Below are 6,000 nucleotides of genomic sequence, written 5' to 3' on the forward strand. Positions count from 1 at the left end.
TGAGGGTCCTGACTTTAGAAGGAAAACTATCAAACAGGAAGGACACCTACAAAAAAACCCCATCAGTACATCACCATCATCAAAGACCAGAGGCAGATAAAACCACAAAGATGGGGAAAAAGCAGGGCAGAAAAGCTGGAAATTCAAAAAATAAGAGCGCATCTCCCCCGGCAAAGGAGCGCAGCTCATCGCCAGCAACGGATCAAAGCTGGACGGAGAATGACTTTGACGAGATGAGAGAAGAAGGCTTCAGTCCATCAAATTTCTCAGAGCTAAAGGAGGAATTACATACCCAGCGCAAAGAAACTAAAAATCTTGAAAAAAAAGTGGAAGAATTGATGGCTAGAGTAATTAATGCAGAGAAGGTCCTAAACGAAATGAAAGAGATGAAAACCATGACACGAGAAATACGTGACAAATGCACAAGCTTCAGTAACCGACTTGATCAACTGGAAGAAAGAGTATCAGCGATTGAGGATCAAATGAATGAAATGAAGCGAGAAGAGAAACCAAAAGAAAAAAGAAGAAAAAGAAATGAACAAAGCCTGCAAGAAGTATGGGATTATGTAAAAAGACCAAATCTACGTCTGATTGGGGTGCCTGAAAGTGAGGGGGAAAATGGAACCAAGTTGGAAAACACTCTTCAGGATATCATCCAGGAGAACTTCCCCAACCTAGTAGGGCAGGCCAACATTAAAATCCAGGAAATACAGAGAACGCCACAAAGATACTCCTCAAGAAGAGCAACTCCAAGACACATAATTGCCAGATTCACCAAAGTTGAAATGAAGGAAAAAATCTTAAGGGCAGCCAGGAGAAAGGTCGGGTTACCCACAAAGGGAAGCCCATCAGATTAACAGCAGATCTCTCGGCAGAAACTCTACAAGCCAGAAGAGAGTGGGGGCCAATATTCAACATTCTTAAAGAAAAGAATTTTAAACCCAGAATTTCATATCCAGCCAAACTAAGTTTCGTAAGTGAAGGAGAAATAAAATCCTTTACAGATAAGCAAATGCTTAGAGATTTTGTCACCACTAGGCCTGCCTTACAAGAGACCCTGAAGGAAGCACTCAACATGGAAAGGAACAACCGGTACCAGCCATCTCAAAAACATGCCAAAATGTAAAGACCATCGAGGCTAGGAAGAAACTGCATCAACTAACGAGCAAAATAACCAGTTAATATCATAATGGCAGGATCAAGTTCACACATAACAATATTAACCTTAAATGTAAATGGACTAAATGCTCCAATTAAAAGACACAGACTGGCAAACTGGATAAAGAGTCAAGACCCATCAGTCTGCTGTATTCAGGAGACCCATCTCACACGCAGAGACATACATAGGCTCAAAATAAAGGGATGGAGGAAGATTTAACAAGCAAATGGAGAACAAAAAAAAGCAGGGGTTGCAATCCTAGTCTCTGATAAAACAGACTTTAAACCATCAAAGATCAAAAGAGACAAAGAAGGCCATTACATAATGGTAAAGGGATCAATTCAACAGGAAGAGCTAACTATCCTAAATATATATGCACCCAATACAGGAGCACCCAGATTCATAAAGCAAGTCCTTAGAGACTTACAAAGAGACTTAGACTCCCACACAATAATAATAGGAGACTTCAACACTCCACTGTCAACATTAGACAGATCAACGAGACAGAAAGTGAACAAGGATATCCAGGAATTGAACTCATCTCTGCAGCAAGCAGACCTAATAGACATCTATAGAACTCTCCACCCCAAATCAACAGAATATACATTCTTCTCAGCACCACATCGTACTTACTCCAAAATTGACCACGTAATTGGAAGTAAAGCACTCCTCAGCAAATGTACAAGAACAGAAATTATAACAAACTGTCTCTCAGACCACAGTGCAATCAAACTAGAACTCAGGACTAAGAAACTCAATCAAAACCGCTCAACTACATGGAAACTGAACAACCTGCTCCTGAATGACTACTGGGTACATAACGAAATGAAGGCAGAAATAAAGATGTTCTTTGAAACCAATGAGAACAAAGATGCAACATACCAGAATCTCTGGGACACATTTAAAGCAGTGTGTAGAGGGAAATTTATAGCACTAAATGCCCACAAGAGAAAGCAGGAAAGATCTAAAATTGACACTCTAACATCGCAATTAAAAGAACTAGAGAAGCAAGAGCAAACACATTCGAAAGCTAGCAGAAGGCAAGAAATAACTAAGATCAGAGCAGAACTGAAGGAGATAGAGACACAAAAAACCCTCCAAAAAATCAATGAATCCAGGAGTTGGTTTTTTGAAAAGATCAACAAAATTGACAGACCACTAGCAAGACTAATAAAGAAGAAAAGAGAGAAGAATCAAATCGACACAATTAAAAATGATAAAGGGGATATCACCACTGACCCCACAGAAATACAAACTACCATCAGAGAATACTATAAACACCTCTACGCAAATAAACTGGAAAATCTAGAAGAAATGGATAATTTCCTGGACACTTACACTCTTCCAAGACTAAACCAGGAAGAAGTTGAATCCCTGAATAGACCAATAGCAGGCTCTGAAATTGAGGCAACAATTAATAGCCTACCAACCAAAAAAAGTCCAGGAGCAGATGGATTCACAGCTGAATTCTACCAGAGGTACAAGGAGGAGTTGGTACCATTCCTTCTGAAACTATTCCAATCAATAGAAAAAGAGGGAATCCTCCCTAACTCATTTTATGAGGCCAACATCATCCTGATACCAAAGCCTGGCAGAGATACAACAAAAAAAGAGAATTTTAGTCCAATATCCCTGATGAACATCGATGCAAAAATCCTCAATAAAATACTGGCAGACTGGATTCAGCAACACATCAAAAAGCTTATCCACCATGATCAAGTGGGCTTCATCCCTGGGATGCAAGGCTGGTTCAACATTCGCAAATCAATAAACATAATCCAGCATATAAACAGAACCAAAGACAAGAACCACATGATTATCTCAATAGATGCAGAAAAGGCCTTTGACAAAATTCAACAGCCCTTCATGCTAAAAACACTCAATAAATTCGGTATTGATGGAACGTACCTCAAAATAATAAGAGCTATTTATGACAAATCCACAGCCAATATCATACTGAATGGGCAAAAACTGGAAAAATTCCCTTTGAAAACTGGCACAAGACAGGGATGCCCTCTCTCACCACTCCTATTCAACATAGTGTTGGAAGTTCTGGCTAGGGCAATCAGGCAAGAGAAAGAAATCAAGGGTATTCAGTTAGGAAAAGAAGAGGTCAAATTGTCCCTCTTTGCAGATGACATGATTGTATATTTAGAAAATCCCATCATCTCAGCCCAAAATCTCCTTAAGCTGATAAGCAACTTCAGCAAAGTCTCAGGATACAAAATTAATGTGCAAAAATCACAAGCATTCTTATACACTAGTAACAGACAAACAGAGAGCCAAATCAGGAATGAACTTCCATTCACAATTGCTTCAAAGAGAATAAAATACCTAGGAATCCAACTTACAAGGGATGTAAAGGACCTCTTCAAGGAGAACTACAAACCACTACTCAGTGAAATAAAAGAGGACACAAACAAATGGAAGAACATACCATGCTCATGGATAGGAAGAATCAATATTGTGAAAACGGCCATACTGCCCAAGGTAATTTATAGATTCAATGCCATCCCCATCAAGCTACCAATGAGTTTCTTCACAGAATTGGAAAAAACAGCTTTAAAGTTCATATGGAACCAAAAAAGAGCCCGCATCTCCAAGACAATCCTAAGTCAAAAGAACAAAGCTGGAGGCATCACGCTACCTGACTTCAAACTATACTACAAGGCTACAGTAACCAAAACAGCATGGTACTGGTACCAAAACAGAGATATAGACCAATGGAACAGAACAGAGTCCTCAGAAATAATACCACACATCTACAGCCATCTGATCTTTGACAAACCTGAGAGAAACAAGAAATGGGGAAAGGATTCCCTATTTAATAAATGGTGCTGGGAAAATTGGCTAGCCATAAGTAGAAAGCTGAAACTGGATCCTTTCCTTACTCCTTATATGAAAATTAATTCAAGATGGATTAGAGACTTAAATGTTAGACCTAATACCATAAAAACCCTAGAGGAAAACCTAGGTAGTACCATTCAGGACATAGGCATGGGCAAAGACTTCATGTCTAAAACACCAAAAGCAACGGCAGCAAAAGCCAAAATTGACAAATGGGATCTAATTAAACTAAAGAGCTTCTGCACAGCAAAAGAAACTACCATCAGAGTGAACAGGCAACCTACAGAATGGGAGAAAATTTTTGCAATCTACTCATCTGACAAAGGGCTAATATCCAGAACCTACAAAGAACTCAAACAAATTTACAAGAAAAAAACAAACAACCCCAGCAAAAAGTGGGCAAAGGATATGAACAGACATTTCTCAAAAGAAGACATTCATACAGCCAACAGACACATGAAAAAATGCTCATCATCACTGGCCATCAGAGAAATGCAAATCAAAACCACAATGAGATACCATCTCACACCAGTTAGAATGGCGATCATTCAAAAGTCAGGAAACAACAGGTGCTGGAGAGGATGTGGAGAAATAGGAACACTTTTACACTGTTGGTGGGATTGTAAACTAGTTCAACCATTATGGAAAACAGTATGGCGATTCCTCAAGGATCTAGAACTAGATGTACCATATGACCCAGCCATCCCATTACTGGGTATATACCCAAAGGATTATAAATTATGCTGCTATAAAGACACATGCACACGTATGTTTATTGCAGCACTATTCACAATAGCAAAGACTTGGAATCAACCCAAATGTCCATCAGTGACAGATTGGATTAAGAAAATGTGGCACATATACACTATGGAATACTATGCAGCCATAAAAAAGGATGAGTTTGTGTCCTTTGTAGGGACATGGATGCAGCTGGAATCCATCATTCTTAGCAAACTATCACAAGAACAGAAAACCAAACACCGCATGTTCTCACTCATAGGTGGGAACTGAACAATGAGATCACTTGGACTCAGGAAGGGGAACATCACACACCGGGGCCTATCATGGGGAGGGGGGAGGGGGGAGGGATTGCATTGGGAGTTATACCTGATGTAAATGACGAGTTGATGGGTGCAGCACACCAACAAGGCACAAGTATACATATGTAACAAACCTGCACGTTATGCACATGTACCCTACAACTTACAGTATAATAATAATAAATAAATTTAAAAAAAAAAAAAAAGTTAAGAGTGCTTATCTTAGTATTGAAAATACCTTTTGACAAAAGCTTTGGGAATTACTGTTAAAAAACAATCCTTGGATAAAGAATCCATGAAAATTATACTGTTGAACTTAGTATATTTCTCAGTTTTGTAAATTTATTTTGGGGGTATAAAATTTCATGACCAAAAAAATAGGTTCAATATTTTATTAGCAAAAGTCTAGGGAATAAATCAAAACTGAGCATATGCAAAACAAGTGCATATGCTCAGTTCAATTTTGTTTTTAGTATTGAAACTTTAAGAAATATAATCATTGAATAGCTTCCTTGGACCTCAGTGCTTGAACAGAATATAAATACAGTATAGCATGAAAACACTACCAATGAAGCTGGGGAAATCTTGTTTAGAATGTTCTTGTGTCATTTCAAATTGCATAGAATAAGGACAGCAGAATTCTGTATCCTTTTACAAATCATTGACTCTATGGTCCTCAAATTCTCTAATAGCCAAAGTTTAGAAACACAGAAAGTATCAACCCCATATTTATTCCATAATAAGTGAATAATAATGACATCTCATAATTTTGTTTTATCTGACTGTAATTTTTACATCTGAAATATGTAAATAGTTTACTGAAACTCTTATTTTGAGGCTGAAAATTTTAAGTAAAACTTAAAATGATTTTTGCATTCATAGGTTTGTTTCTGATCCTTACTTTAATGTAAGTTAGTTATGTGACATTTGTCAAGTTACTCACCCACTGAGAAA

Source organism: Theropithecus gelada, chromosome 9 (assembly GCF_003255815.1).
Source record: "Theropithecus gelada isolate Dixy chromosome 9, Tgel_1.0, whole genome shotgun sequence".
In the NCBI taxonomy this organism is placed as follows: domain Eukaryota; kingdom Metazoa; phylum Chordata; class Mammalia; order Primates; family Cercopithecidae; genus Theropithecus; species Theropithecus gelada.